The sequence below is a fragment of the Physeter macrocephalus genome, chromosome 11 (genome assembly GCF_002837175.3).
Source record: "Physeter macrocephalus isolate SW-GA chromosome 11, ASM283717v5, whole genome shotgun sequence".
In the NCBI taxonomy this organism is placed as follows: domain Eukaryota; kingdom Metazoa; phylum Chordata; class Mammalia; order Artiodactyla; family Physeteridae; genus Physeter; species Physeter macrocephalus.
Genome location: NC_041224.1, coordinates 142,738,199 through 142,754,747, shown reverse-complemented (window position 1 = coordinate 142,754,747; position 16,549 = coordinate 142,738,199). Strand labels below are relative to the sequence as shown.

The following is a 16,549-nucleotide window of genomic DNA, read 5'->3' as shown; positions in this document are numbered from 1 at the left end:
TTAGGTGAGTATAAACAATGATGGAATAAGCAAGTAATGTCTAGGTAATAGAGCTTCAAAAGAAAAGTAAAAAGACATCTAAAAATAGCAACCAATTAATTACACATCAGCCATGGGTAAGGGGACTGGAGTTGAAGCATTGAAACATCCTTATTTGCTCAGTAGAAGGTTAAGGTAGTGGCCAACTTTAGATTTTGTTACATAGATGTATTAAAATTCCAAGTATAGCCAGTTAAAAAAAAAAGAGGTTATATCTTCCAAACCATAAGAGCAGGGAAAATGGACTTGGTGGAGATGGTGGTGGGAAGAACCTCTATCAACTTAAAAAAAAAAAAAAGAGAGAAATTTAACTACTCGTGGTTTATAAGACACAAACCTAAAACATGGATAGAAAAAAAAAAAAGAAAGTAAAAGAATCAAAGAAGATACAAGGCAAATACTAACCAGAAGAAACAGAGTAGCCACATTAATATCATATTAAATGCATGGTAAGAGAAATAGTATCTGTCGTGCTTCTCTGTGGGAAGCCTTTGTATTAGAGAAGTGACCATATAGTGATAAAAGGTTTGTTTCACCAGGAGGATATAAAATTTTATTTTATATATCTAATAGCACAGATTTACAAGAAAGTATTAAGCAGCATTAACTCATTATATACTTATTGCTTACCGAGGAGCTGAGTAGTACAATAGGGTTACATTCCCTTCTCTAGGTGTCCACTCTGAGACCCTCTAATAGAGGAAAGAAAACACGCCAAATGTCAAGCTCAAATATATTCTTGATTCTTTCATTCCTTCAGTTGTTCAAAATCATACTATAGTTGGCATCTTCTTTCCATTCATGGAGATATACTTTCATTTCTCTTGGATAAATACCTAAGATAAGAATTGCTGGGTCATAGAGTAGATATATGTTTAGTTCTGAAAGACAGTGCCTGCCCATTTTTCAAAGTGGTTGTACCATTCTGCACTCCCACCAATCATTTGAAAAGTTCTAGTGCTCCACGGTCTTAACCATTTAGTGTGGTTGGTGTTTTACATTTTAGTCATTCTAGTGGTATCTTATTGTGGCTTTAATTTGCATTTCCTTACTGCCTCAAAACGTTGAGCATGTTTTCATGTGCTTATTGGCCATCCATATTTCTTCTTTTGGGAAAATGTCTGTCCAAATCTTTCACCTATTTCTTAAAAATTGAGTTGTTTGTCTTCCATTTGTACTATGGCTTTCTGATACAGCTGTTTACTTTTGGGGAGAAGTTAGCAACTGTTTTTCCTGTTGAGAAAATTCAATTGCATGGAATTCACCTGAGAACTCTCTGCCCAAGATTGTGTCCGGATTGAAGGCAAAGAAGGCTTCAGAAAGGTTAGGGCTCATGTTTACTTTTTTATACATACATATTGGTGGGGAGGAGAGGAAATCTAGACTTATGTTTTAAAATTCCACGTATATAGTATTATCCTGACCAGCAAGTAAAGTAAAAAATCACTTTTGCCAAGTTTTTTATACCATCTCTAGCTGAGTAAATTAATCCAGTTAAGTTTTAATATTTTTGAATTCTAGTAAAATAATCTCAATTATATCGATTCTGCTTCATCACCATTTACAATTCCTAGCATACACACACAGATTTTTTTTTTCTGGCCTCATTGAAATGAGTCTTGTTAATATCTTTGTCAAGTTCTTTACTAACTGAAGTACATTTGATTTTAGCAGCTGCCACTGCAACTAGGCAACTTCAGCAGAGTCCAAAGAACACATATTCCAAGACTGCCCAAGGCTCTGAAAGCATCAGCAATGGGTGTGACTGCTCACCTTCTTTATGTGGAAGCAGCATCCCGAGCTATTGTACAGACTTATTTTTTTTTAATTCCTCATATCCATCTTCGATCACAAAGATCAAAAACAGTGGATGAGAGCATGCCCTCTAACTGCAAAGCATTTATAAACCTCTACCATTTGCCCTTGAGAAACACAGTGTTCACTCAGTTCTACTTGAGCTCTTGCCCAAAGCTTACAAATTGATTCCTTAATGTGACACAGTAATTCTGATGAAAGAGGCCTAAAAAGAGTCTACTTTTTCTGTTTCTTACTTGTATTTAATGAGAAGATAGGAACCGGTTTCACCTGATCTGTAAGGAATGAAACTTTTCATGTTTCCCTCTACTCTCCAGATCAACTGGAAACTCAATGTAAAACTGTAGGAGTGCTCTATAACACTTAAGAGATAAGTCCCTCTTGCTTTAATTTTGCTTCCTTGAAGAACTTTTTTTAAACCTTTGGCCATGAATGTGGAACAGGGGATAAGGGTGGGATGGGAGCAATGGCATACAAAATTCTTTAAACCATCTATGCAAAAAAGGAAAAACTATCGTTACTCAAAGTTTGAGCCACCTCATCCCCTCTCCTCCAAAAAAGGGGTATTTTATTTTTTTAATTTTTGGCTCTGTTGGGTCTTCGTTGCTGCACGTGGGCTTTCTCTAGCTGCAGCGAGCGGGGGCTACTCTTCATTGAGGAGCTCACTTCTCATTGCGGTGGCTTCTCTTGTTGCAGAGCACAGACTCTAGGCACGCGGGCTTCAGTAGTTGTGGCTCTTGGGCTCAGTAGTTGTGGTTCACGGGCTTAGCTGCTCCACGGCATGTGGGATCTTCCTGGACCAGGGATTGAACGCGTGTCCCCTGCATTGGCAGGTGGATTCTGAACCACTGCACCACCAGGGAAGTCCCAAAAGGGGTATTTTAAAGAGACAATTAGAGAAAAGTCTACCTAGTAAAAACATTTTTTTTTTAATTTTTAGGCAATGATTGAATCTCAGAAGCAAACCAATGGGGAATATTTTCTGTGATTGACAGACACAGAATTTTTCACTTTCCCAAAATAAGAGTCCCCACTAACATAAACAAAACATTTTTGGTGTTTAAGTGTCAGGTAAAAGCCCAGTAATTCTCAGCATCTGGTGTTGACTGGTAACAAGGTGGGGATTTCGAGAGGAGAGCCATGTTGCTGCTTTTGTGAGCACATACATTTCCCCATTACAAACTAACTCTAATCCACTTTGTAAACTGCGTTCCTGAATCAATAACTCATGAGAGATGAAAAAGTAGAATTTCCTCAAACAAAACTTTCCGCATTTTCTTGTAGTTGTGTGAGAAAATTCCTCTGTGAACACAAGGACAGGGTACTCCAGCTTCACTCTCTAATTGTAGATAAAAGACTCAAAACAGAAACATTTTAAAATAAGCTACAGCCTTTCACTTAAAACTGTATAAATAATTGTAACAATAGAAGACTTTCTTCTGCCAGTATTTGTGGCAAACTCTAAAGAAAACAAGAGTCTTCATGGGAGTCCTATTATACTTCCTTGGGGCAAAACTACCATCTAAGACTATGAAGAAGTTATCCTGGATCAAAGGGTTATTAAGAAGTGACACCTCTGATGAAAACATTCTCAGTGAGGCTGTCTGCCCAGACTTGTGAAAGAGTGAAGAATCTGGCTTCAGCAATGACAGGGTCAGTGTGAACTGAAAGCTTTATTCTAGATCACGTGTCTGGAGGCTTTGGCACTGTGTTTTGCATTAATGACTAAGGAAGTCATAGTTCTGATTTTTTAAGTGTTTTCATTGAAGGCACTGGCAAACGCATGGCACCATAGAGAACGTGACAGCTTGGTGGTGTGAGCAGGGCACCGGCACAAGGAACAGGCGGGTTCATGAGAACACTCCTCCCTAGGGAAAGCCAGACAAAACTGTTCCTGGATGCATCCTGGTCTGCTTTCCACTCACCTGGAACTCAAGTGTGGCCACGGCTCTCCAAAAAAAGAAGTATATGGTTGTTCTCTTAGATTCCGAAATGCATGACTTTGTTAAGGTGAACAGAGTTGGAGACAAGGAAAACGGATCTTTAAACAGCTGAATTTGCCTGAAACTGCAAAGTACCCAGATCCCCAGCCTTTCCTTTAAGGCCCATCCAAGGCTGCACCAATATCCCTTTCCAGAGTAACACCCGTGGCCCCTCTGCACAAATCTGCTCCAAACTGGCGTCCTTGCCACTCAGAGCCCTTCCTCCAGCCAGACTCTGCCCAGGTCATTCTCCTCAGCACGACTGGCTGTTCACTTTCCCAAAGCCAATCCTCATCCAAGTGCTTCCTCATCCCAAGGTGTCTGGAGACCCCTCTAGCTACCTGCGCTCTCCTCTCCCTCATTATCACCGCATGGCTCTGATGCTCTTCCATGCACAGCACCCCACCTGGCCTTCATCATCTCACAAAGTCATTCAATTGCCTGTGCATTTTTCCCTTTTACCTCAAGTAGACCAAAGATTTCTTGGAGGCCAGAGCTAGGTTTTGTATCCTCACAGGATCCGTCATAATGAGGTTCTAACACCCATTATTGGAATCCTTGCAGATTATACTAACACACAACTGAAAATCATGAAATGCAAGTTAAAGATCCCTTGTTCCCATTTCTGGGTCTCTAGGATTCTGTGGTTCAATGGGACCGCCTGCTTCTCCGAGGTCATCACAATGTGGCAGCTATGATATAGTGATCTGTAAAAGAGCCTAGCCTCACAGTCATCCGTGAGCTTTAATTTAGGCTCCCACGCGACTTATATATATAAATTTGGGCAACTCCTTCCATTAGACCAAACATATGTAGCATAGCAACTATGTACCAGGCACTCTGTTAAATATGGCTTTAAGTAGTGGGTTGGCCAAAAACTTCATTCTGGCTTTTCCAATGTTAGACGCTATGGAAAAACCCGAATGAACTTTTTGGCCAATCCAGTATGATTAAGACAAAGTGTGTGGGTGTCAGTGTGTGTGTGTACAGCGTGTACACACACGTGTAAGACATAGGGCCTCATTAAACTCACACTCTGCTAGAATATTTCTGCTTATTCATAAGTGGAGATTCCCAGACTCTATTCCAAACTAAATCAGAATATCTGGGGTAGGAACCAAGAATCTGTACTTTAAACTCAGAGAACCAGTGGTCTAGCAGGAAGGACCCACAAATCAATAGAGAGTTAAAATACAAAAGCAATTGTTGCCTTATTTCTAGGCTGCGTGTCCAGGGTGCTATGAGACAGAGGAGGGAGCCTGGAGAGAGCCCGGGAATCTGAAGCAACGCAGGAGAGGTGTTGACCCCACTGAATCCAAAGCCCGAGCAGCGCTGGATCAGGGGCAGAAACAGAGGAACAGAAAATACCCAAGAAAGTCTTTCTCAGCCATTCCCACCCAGCCAGCTCCTACTGAAAAACCCTTCAGTGGCTTCCTTCAGGCCTCAGGGCAAAGTCCTCAAAGCAGTGGGCCCGTGCTGGTTTATCTGCCTGTAACTAAACCCTTGACATTCATCCATCCCTGCCTGGCCCTGGGCTCCAGGCTAGCCCTCATCTCTGCCCTCCTCTCTCCTGTCCTTACTCTCCCACCCTACCTCCCAGTAAAACAACTTTCTTAAGGACTTGCCTCGTTGACCCTTATTCAAGTCAGGGTTTGACTGTCCTCCTTGTAGTGTTTCCAGCCCCAACACCAAAGCTCTTATCACACAGACTCACATTTACCTGTTCAGACTGTGAACTAGGGGTCTGTGGGGGTAGGGAGACGTATCCCTAGTGTTCGCATATCAATAGCCATGAATGAATAAATGGGTGGGTGAGTGGATGGAGGAAGAAATGAATGAATGAATAAGTAAACAGAAGTATAAAAGAGCCTGCCACATTCAGGTACCCACAAGTAGTATACTATAGCTGGAACTACAGTGAGTATGAAGGCCTAGGAGGAGATGAGGTTTAGAAGGAAGAAGAATACCAGACCTGGGCAGGAAGGAGGAGCTTGAGCCTGCACAGATCATAGGAAGGCACGAGAGGTTTCAGTGTTATCAGATTCCTGAAATTCTCTCAAGATAAGGCCAAGGGAGAACCAAGGTCACAAGGGCTGATCTGTGATGATTAAAGAGGAAAATACATATAAGAACAATGTATACATTATAAAGTTATGTATAAGTGTAAGAATATTTTCTGCAACTCCTAGCTCTGAAACCCATTCAATCCTATATGTTTAGTTTTCATATCTCAGCAGCACCTAAAACTGGTTGCATAATTAAATGATAAAAGATGACAAAAGTACAGAGGTCAGAAAATGCAGCCACTTGTTAGAGCACTTCCAGGAGGAGTCCTGGGAACTCTATTCCCCTTTCAAAACAAACCAGTTATATACCTGGGTCATCCATCAAACCAGCCACTAGATAACATCTACTATATACTCATATATCAGTGGTAACCTTTGCTGAGCCTCTGTTTTTAATTTAGCTCAATGGTTTGTGTACTTACAGCAATAATCCACACCAAAGATTTAAGTAAATAAAATGGATTTCACACAAGGAGTAGAAACCTTTTAAGCAAGAGGTAGAAACCTTTTTTCTAGATATTCTGGAGCTGGGGGGTCTCAGATCCCTTACCCAATTCCAACCCAAGGCGCCCCCCTGAGCTTCTCTCCTCCAGCCCACGGTGGCAGCAGTGGGAGAGAGCGGGGTGACGGAGAAGCATTACAACCGGCTCTTAACAGCCTCATCCAGGAATTCTAAGCAAACTGCTGCCAGACTCCTGCAGGATTTCTGGGAATGGATTTCTTCGAAGGGTTAGAGACCCACAGATGGACATATAGGTAACATAAGTTTTATTCATTCCTTTGTCCCCATAGCTCACTGTAGGGGTCATGCCATCTTCGAGGAAAACAGAACTTTGCTTTAAGGGCCAAAGACCTTCAACAGCAGCCCAACAGATGGCTGGGACGAAGGGTGAGCCCTCAAGCAAGGCACAGGCTCTCCAGTGATCTAATGCTGGACTCCAGCTGTGGCATGGGGTTAGGAGGAGTTTGCTGGACAGACGGACTGAAGCTGAGCCCTCTAGGCAGACAACCCCCTCCCTCCCTGAGCCCATGTGTCTGCCTACTGGTGAGAATGTCTCAGCGGTATTGTTTTTTATACTGACACCCACGTACCTGGGCTACAGAGTCTGCCTCTGGGATGGGCTTCCACACACTTTCCCCAGCTGGGTCAGGGAGGAAAATGTGGGAAAAGCACGTGCCAGACTCCCAGAGTCCTCCTCCCACCCCACCTGGCGCTCAGAGTGGCAGGGGACAGGAGGCAGTGCTGGGCTCCCTGAAAATCACTCATACGTACAAAAGCACGTGCGACTCCCTAAGTACGAAGCACAGAAGTACGAAAACCCATCCAATGATTTCAAAACAACTATCCAAACTGGGATCCAGTTAGCATGTGACTGAAAGAGGCTGCAGATACTAGCCTGCACATCGATCCTACCCTGAGCAGAGCCACCCTGAGGAGAGCTGGTTCTGCTGAGTCTCACGGAAGCTGGGGGTCACACAGCAAGGGTGGGCTCTGGCACGGGGCTGAGAGCCACATGCCCCCAGCTGGCATCCCTAGTAAAAGAGGACAAAATGTGGTAGCCAAAGCCCAGTGCATACGCAGTTAGGTGGCTATCATCCAACCGTCTCTCTTTCCTTACTCTACAGAGCCAAGTACACCTACAAAGTATACCTTCATACACATGTAACTGTTCAGTGCACATTCAAAATACTTGTACGTCTGTCTAATTTTAGATTTTTTTATTTTAACCCGTTCCCCATGTTCCAGATCTTGAAAATGACAACCTATCCCTCTGGGATTGTGCACCTGTGTACCTCAGAGCCCCACACCAGTTCCTCAAATACCACCAGCAAGGGTCAGGAACCCTGGGTAGAGTTCAGAAGGAGTTTAATCCCCCTTCCAAAGCATCGGTTCCTTCTTTAAAAAAAAAAAAAAAAAAAAATCGGTTTTATATACTGTAGTGCATTGGTTCTCAACTGGGTATGATTTTGCCCCCTGGGGACATTTAGCAATGTCTGGAGATATTTTTGGCTATCACAACTGGAGCGAGGGTAGGGTTGCTACTGGCATCTGGAGTGTACAGGCCAGGGGTGCTGCTAAACTTCCTATAAGGCACAGAACAGCCCCCATGACAAAGAATTATCCCACCCAAAATGCCAATCATGTCAAGGTTGAGAAACCTTATAGTATTTGGATTCTGTAGATTTCATCTGGGGGGGAAAAAGTATTTTGTTGCTTAAAAATAAGTTTGAAAACTTCTGCTCTTGGACACCTGCCTGGACCCGAACTATTCAACAACTATAAAGACTCTTTTGTACTGGGCTTCAAAGTCCTAAGATAGTACAGATTTTCCCATCAGACATTTGCTTTTAAATTCCCATAATAGGTCTTTTGGAGAATCTCTAGCTGCTAAAAGACCTAAAACCTTGTCTTTTTAATCTTTAAACACAGGGTGGGAATCAGGGCCAGGTAGCCACCTACTAAGACTTAACACAAGACTCCTACCGAGCCAGTTGAGAATCTAAATAACTTCAACCAGAGAGGGGAAGATCAGATGAAGGCTGAGGGTTTGTCCTGCTGGGAAGCCACGGGTGTTGGCTTCATAGAGATCAACCCTCCATCAGTCAGGCAGAAAGCCAGAAGTTAAATATATTGCTTCTTTTAGGAAGGAAAATGAACAATGGCCTCTTCATTTGAAACCACGATGGGAATTTAGGAAGTGGCAGAGCTTAATTCTCAGGATGGAAAATGGCCCGTGCTTCATGGTTAACGTCCTTGTTCTTGTGAGACAGCCTTCAAGAGGTTTTCAATCTCTGCCAGTGAATTCCCTATTTACTAATTCCAATGCAAAACCCAGGGACTAAGTGGCATCTTTTGATGCCAAGCAAAGGGATAATTCTGATTCTGGGGTCAGAGGAATAAGTACAGTTGCCCAACCTGTCACAACGGCTTCCGGCTACTCTGAGGGTCTCTGAGACATCTCTCAGTACATGAAACCGACACCCCTGGCTTAGGCTAATCCTAAGATTACAAGATACAAAGACAGAATCCACACAACCCATCACACATCGCTCTCTTTCTGAGCCCAGCTTCACCTTCTGTCCCCACCCTCTCTCCTGAAGCCATCAGGCCTTCTTCCAGGAGGCACCCTGGCCCCTTGTGCATCAACCATGATGTGTCACGCTGTGTTTATTCCTCTCCAGACTGTAAGCTTTTTGAAAGCAGGGATGCTGTCACATTCCCCTTTTTGTCACTAGGACACAGGTTAGTTCCTGGCCCGGGACCAACTTAATATTTAATGAATGACTGAAGGAGCTTGACCTGTCAAACGTGCAACATGCTTCAAAGTATGACCTCCCCAAACTGGGCCGGCAGGCCAAACCCACCCTCACGCCGTACGTGCGGTTTGCAGAGTAAACGTAAGAGCAGAACTCACTTTGGTAAACACAGCCAAGGAACAGGATAGACCTGTGCAGATGTTAGATCTTTCTCCAGGAACCATTCCATATGGAAAACAATTGTAGGGTGGATAAATTCAATAAACAGCTGCCCTTTGAGGTGGCAAAAGACACACTCTCCCTTTTCAAGTGTAATCAGCGGGTCAGATGACCTTGCCTCTGCCCTCCCAGCAGAGAAGCAACCCCGGTGTGGCTTCCTCATCAGCTCTTAGAAGCATCCACGAAAAAGCCCTCCCACCCAAACCAGCTGCACACACGAACATACTTTCAACCTAGAGGCTTTCATTTTAGACTCTCAAGTTTTGTAAGATAAAGATTCAATCACTCTATAGGCTGTTTTCTTTTCTTTCTTTCTTATTTTTTTTTTTTTTTTTTTTTAAAGAAAACTGGCTACTGGGACCATTCCTAAGCTGTGGGTCCAGAAGGGCTGGGGTGGGCTCCTTATAAAGGAAGATGAACCCACAATGCACCAAACACTGTCTCAGACCACAAAACATGTCTAACACATATACAACTAGTGTTTACATACTTTTGTAAATGAAACAAAATCCAATTAGCGACTTTACGGAATTTAATTTTGCCATTAAATACATTATCGGCCCCAAAAGACACAGAGTCTAACTAGCTACACTTATGTGAGGAGCTGGGAAATTTAGCAAAGGCCTTGCTAACCAACAGGGTTAGAAACCACTAAGCCAGCCCATTTAAAGCTGCTACACTGCACGAACAGCCCTACAAATAAGGTTCTGATGGTAGATAAGGGAAGGTTACCAAAAAAGGAGACACTAGCAGGGATTCTATTTGGTAAAGCAATCTGGGATGCAGACAGTGGGAGGAAGCCCTTTCAAAGAAGTTCACCTTAAGGAAAAGGTCTCACCTCTGGAGAGACTGAAGTTGCAGTCAGTGATCATACAGTCATCTAGAACTAGGTCCCTTTTAATTTTTTAAGTGTAGCAGGATGTTGGGTGGGACTTTTCCTGTTGTCCTAGAATTTTCACTGAGGACAAAACGTGCTACACGGTACCCCAAATCTAAGTTCTGAGAGCGTCCCCCACAGCAGGGCTTCCTAGAGACAGAACCAGTAACCCCATTCACCAGGTCTGCACACTCTCTCAAAGTCAGAACCAGTCTGGGAAAGGAAGGGGACTTCAGCATTAGAGGGGGTGACAGTCTATTCCCTCCCCAGCCTGAAGCAGAGGAAGGGAGCCTGGTTCCAAGACAATCACTCTTGGGGGAGAGGAGGGGAGGAAGAGAGGAGAAGAAGGGGAGAGAGGAAGGACAGAAGGGGATGTTGGATCTCAGGACAAGACTGCACCCTCCTCCCAAAAGGTATAAACTTCCAGTTATAAAACAAACAAGTCATGGGGATATAATGTGCAACATAGTGATGACAGTTAGTAATACTGTATTGCATATTGAAAAGTTGCTAAGAGAGTAGACCTTAAAAGTTCATCACAAGAAAGAAATAATTTTTTGTAACTGTGCATGGTGATGGATGTTAACTAGACTTACTGTGGTGATCATTTCACAATATATACAAGTATCAAATCATTACATTGTACACCTGAAACTAATGTAATGTTATATATCAGTTATACCTCAAAAGAAAAAGAGATTTCACCCTCCTCTTCACTCCAAGCAGCCGGGTCACAGTTGTGGGAGGTGAGTCAAAGAGCCTCAACTGACTGTGAGATTGGAGCTTTTAAAATGAACAGGATTCAGTCTAAAATATTAATGTGAGACTGTTTTAAAACTGAAGGTGAACAATCCAAGAGTCCATTGACAGATGAATGGATAAACAAAATGTGGCATTTACATACAATGGAATATCATGCAGCCTTAAAAAGGAAGGGAATTGTGATACACGCTACAACATGGATGAATCTCGAGGACATTACACTAAGTGAAATAAATCAGTCACAAGAGGACAAATACTGTAGGATTCCACTCATAAAAGATACCCAGAGTGGTCAAATTCATAGAGACAGAAAGAATGATGGTTGCCAGGGGCTGGGGAGAGGGGGAATGGGATTTATTACTTAATGGGTAGAGTTTTAGTTTCACAAGTGTTCTGTTCAGTTTCGAAAAACGTTCTAGAGATGGACAGTGGTGATGGTTGTGCAGGCAAATGTAATAAATACCACTGAACTGTACAGTTACAACAGTTAAGATGGTAAATTTTTATGTTAAACGTATTTTACTACAATTAAAAATAACTTTAAAAACTGAAGGTAGAGATGGATGTTAATTAACTGGATGGTGCAAATCCCTTCATGATGTATATGTATCTCAGATCACTATGACGTATACTTTAAACATCTTGTAATTTTATTAGGCAACTGTACCTCAATAAAGCTCTGTCTGCATGCCCCGCCCCCAACATCTGTGAGGGTATAAAGTGAGGCAAAGAGAAGAAAAAAATCTGAAGGTAACAGGAAAGTGACGGAAGTGGCCCCATATGGTGTTAAGGAATCCACTACCTAAAGGGAAAGAAGACTGCACATAGCACAGCCTAAAGTAAGTGTTGTTAAAATAATTCCTGCAAACATCCCCATTAAGAATCCTCAATAAGCTGATTCTACATCCTCATCTTTCAATGGCTAATCTTCTTCCCTAGCTTTCCTTCTGGTTGGAAATGGAAGTCTGGATGAAACCTCTTCCAAAAACATCACTTCTACTATGATTACTTAATGTCACAGCTGGAAGGGGATGGGGGCTCTGCAGATGCTTGTTAGAACGGGAAATGGTAGGAGCCGCTTCTCTCTGCCTCACTTCATACCCTCACAGATGTCGGGGGCGGGGCGCACAGACTGAGGTACACAACAGAGCAAGAACTGCACACTGCTTTTGTTTTTAGTCGGAGAGACAAAATGCATAGGTGGGGGAAATATGTCGGTTCGAGCTTGGGTGCCTAGGAGAAGAGAAGTAGCAAGGACAGAAATGGAGTAGGCAGAGGGGATTGAGAAGGGAGGAGAATGATGACTCGGGTCTGAGTCTAAGGTGTTTGAAAGATATCACTGAACTAAGACTCATGGGAAGAACTGAGGCTGCAGGTAATAATTGACAGTCTCCCTGAAGACGAAAGACCCTGTAGGGATCTTATAGGTGCTCACTTTTAAGATATAGGAGGAGGAATGGAAGCCCATGAAGGAAGAGGAAAGAAAAGAGATGGGAACAGGATCAGACACCTAGCAGAGGCGGGATGCTTTCTTCCACCATAGCTAACATTTCATATTCAATGGAACATGGGGATAGAAGATGCATGTTTGCTAACTGAAAGAATGAATGAACACCGAGGTAGGAGTGCCCAGCATGTGACTGGATATGGGAAGCGGACACTCAGGTGAGAGGGCTGGACTGCAGACATAGATGTCAGGGTGGAGAGCAACAGGCAGAGTGAAATCCCCAGACTAAAACAGATTCCCCAGGGATGTGAGTGAGGACAGCAGTGTGCTGAACACTGATGCCCGGAGAAGCAAACGGAAGGGGGATGGAAAGAAGTCCAAAGATACAGAGAAGGAAGAGTCAGGGAGGCTGTCAGCCGACTTCAGAGTCATGGAAGTCAAAAAGTGGAGGGCCCTGAGGTGGAGGGAGTGATGGGCATTGTCAAAGGCCACAGAGATGTCCAGTAAGATGAGGACTGAGAACTGCCGCTGGATTTGGCAATACAGATGCCCCTGGTGACCTCATCAAGGGCTCCTTGAGCAGAATGATAATGAAGGAAGCCAGGGCTTCCCTGGTGGCGCAGTGATGGAGAATCCGCCTGCCGATGCAGGGGACGCGGGTTCGTGCCCCGGTCCGGGAAGATCCCACATGCCGGGGAGCGGCTAGGCCCGTGAGCCATGGCCACTGAGCCTGTGCGTCCGGAGCCTGTGCTCCGCAACGGGAGAGGCCACAACAGTGAGAGGCCCGCGTACCACAAAATAAATAAATAAATGAATGAAGGAAGGAAGGAAGAAAGGAAGGAAGGAAGGAAGGAAGGAAGCCAGTGAGCTACAGTAGTGGCTGAGGGAGAAAACAGAAGGCAAAGAAGAGGAGAGAGTGTACACAGGCTATACTCTGAAGACATCTGGATGAAATAGAAGAAACAAACTGGAAAGGACCCAAGGAGGTGCTGGATTTTTAGGATGAGAAGGCTTGGCCATGTTTACAGATTGAGGAAAGAAACCAAGAGAGAGGGAAGTGAAGAATTAGAGGTAGGGAAGCAAAATGCTTGAGGAAGCTCAGGTCTTTGGCAAAAACAAGCACAACTGTCCTCTGGGACAGAGGCTAAGGAACAAAGACGGTGGGCATGCAGATAAAGTCATGAGCAGGATGTAACTGAGGGAGGTCACAGCTGCTGCAATTTTCTTAACCACTTAGGAAGCAAGGTCACCTGCTTTGAATGAAGGCACAGGGTAAATGGGGGTCTTGAAGAGGACGAAGGATGAAGGTTATCATTGAAGGGAAAGGGAGAAGGAGATGAAGGTGCTGAGGATCACCACTCAGAACAGAGGGCAGATTTGTAGTGGTGATTTGAGGCTCCCAAAAGAAGAACAGGAAACAGAACCAAATATAACAGCAAGGTCAGAGCGGAAGATTGCTGAGAAAGGCTGGTACATTTTGTAATCAGGAGGTGTCTGAACAAGAGAGAATCAGAGACTGGGGTGAAAGCAGGTGGTCAGGAGCGGATACAGAATATTTGTCAAGATAGTTGGCTATAACAGGGGGAAAGAAATAGGATGGTAGCTGAGGGTCAGGTGAAGAATTTTTTTTTCCATCAGCATGACCAAAGGAGAAGCAACCAAAAGCACAAAGTGTAGTCAGACCAGATAAGTGAGCAAAAGCAAGAATATGTGAAACAGGCCAGAGAGGATGAATCTTCCCAGGAAAAGGGTGTAGCCTCTGTGAGAAGAGTGGTTTCCCTGGCAACCGGCAGAAAGGAAGAAAGGAGATGGCCACACTGAGGGACAGTGAGCACATAAAGATGGAAGTTATTGCAGGATTTTTTTTTAGCAGAGTATTAGAAACAGAATTTGTGTGAAAGGGAAGAAAAAAAAAAAAAAGCTTGCAAGTGTAAAGGTTTCGGAATTGCTGAAAAAACCAAGAAGCACACTTGGATTTTTGCTGAGTGCCTGGGTGCTACACCAGGAATTCAGATGCATTCTTTGTCCCAGGAGCAGCACTGCAGAATGATTGCTCACGTCTGGCACTGGCACAGCAGGCATGAAGGAAGGTTAAAGGTGCAGCAGACTCCTGGCATCACTGAGTTAGCATTGCAGTGGTGACCCCAGCGTCTGGGCTCAAGAGAACACTGAGTGGACCAGGATGGGCTTAGGGACCAGACAAATCAGTAGGGCCCAGGTTTGGGTCATGTGGATTTGGTGGAAGTAACGTTAAGGATTAAATTACATAAGGCTTCATTGTAGGCACAACATGTTTGAGATACGATTTGTGTGTGTGGGGGGGTTAATCTTCCTTCTCTGTATTTAACTTTTTTGAACATATGGAATAGTTAGCATAACTGTTTTAATATCTGGTCTGCTAATCCTAACATCTGTGTTAATTCTGGACCAGTTTCAACTGATTAATTGATTTTCCATTACAGGTCATATTTTCTTGCTTCTTTGAATGTCTGGTGATTTTTGATAGGATGCCAAACATTGTGAATTTTACCTGTTGAGTACTGAATAGTTTCGTCTTCCCATAAATATTCTTGAGCTTTGTTTGGGGACACAGTTAAGTTACGTGGAAATAGTTTGATCCTATCAGATTTTGATTTTTAGATTTTTTAGGTGGGCCAGAACAGTGCTAAATCTAGGGCTAGTTATTCCTCACTATGGAGGCAACGCCCTTCTGTATACTCAAGTCAATGCTCCATGAATCTTGAGATATTCCAGTCCAGCTGGTCGGAAGAGCCACTATTCCTGGCCCTTTGTTAGTACCAGGCACAGTTCCCTCTAATCCTTTTGGATGACACTTTCCCTTGCCTCAGGTATTTCCTTATACTGTTTAGTGCTCAGTACTAAAGGGGTCACTTTGCATATTTCTGGGGTTCCTTCTCTGGGCAGCTGTCTCCTCTCGGGTATTCTATCCTATCTCTAGCTGCCTTAGTCCTTGTGGACCCTCAAATCCCCATCTCCTCAACTCACGAAGTCCACTGGGCTCCAGCTGAGAGAGGGGATGGGGGAGCATCCAAGAATACAGTGGGGACTGCAGAAGGGGCAACTTAGCTGCGACAGCCCCCACTGTCACAGTCCACGAGCCAGAAATGGTGCTAGAAGCAGGAAGTAAACACCCAGATCTAGACTCTGTTCACCCTCACAGGCAGCAGCACTTCCCCAAGACCCCTAGAGGAAAAGAGCCCTTAACATACCTTGATGATACCTGTCAGCCTTCCTAGGAGCAGGAGCCTACCTTCGGCCCTTTGGGTACGTATTACCCTCCCTACAGGCACCACGGGGCAGAGTAAAGAAGCTAACCCAAACCGCCACAAAGATTCCCAGTTTTCTAGCATGTGCTCCTCCTTCATGCGCAACTAAGTTGTAATTTTGCCTCCAAAATACACAAGATATTTTAATTAATAATTAAATACTGGATTTAAAATGGGTTTTCACTTGAATATAACACCATCCTTAACTTAAGAAGGAACCGGGTAGTGCTTAAGCCCTCAACAAAACAAGCCAGTCCACAAACAAACCCTGCTTATGGACTCAAACAAGAGACACCATCTGGCAATACAAAGACAACCAAGCCTGTAAAATTAAAAACCACAAAAGTCAACACACACTTTAACTGATAAATGAGGAACTAATTTAATAAACTAAAGTAAATATTTGGGAAAAGACCAAAGGCTACGAAAACATCCACATGGAGTGAACCAAGTGCAATGTGTGAATAAATAACAACAACAACAAAATAAAACAGCTAGGGCTGCTCCGAGTTGAGGGACAGCACTTAGGTCACCAGGCTGGTGACCAAACCTAACAAAATCCAGGTACGGGGAAAAGGTAGAGGACAGGAGCCAATGCTGCCTGACAATTTACAATGTGCAACCTGTCACTTAAAATTCAATCCTCTAGGGATAAGAAACTAACAGCAAGCAGCACATGCAATCTGCTTTTAAAACACACCTTTCTGGGACCTAGAAATGTCTTACAAACATTAACTCATTCATCTTAAAATTTAGCTATGTGAAGAAGGTACTCATTGCACCCATATATCTGCACT

General features: G+C 43.6%; 1 protein-coding gene across 4 annotated transcripts in view; it reads right to left on the bottom strand.

Moving 5' to 3' along the window:
• PRKCH (protein kinase C eta) overlaps nt 1–16,549 on the bottom strand; it is a 231,150-nt gene that overhangs the window by 123,484 nt on the left and 91,117 nt on the right. The window lies entirely within an intron of this gene.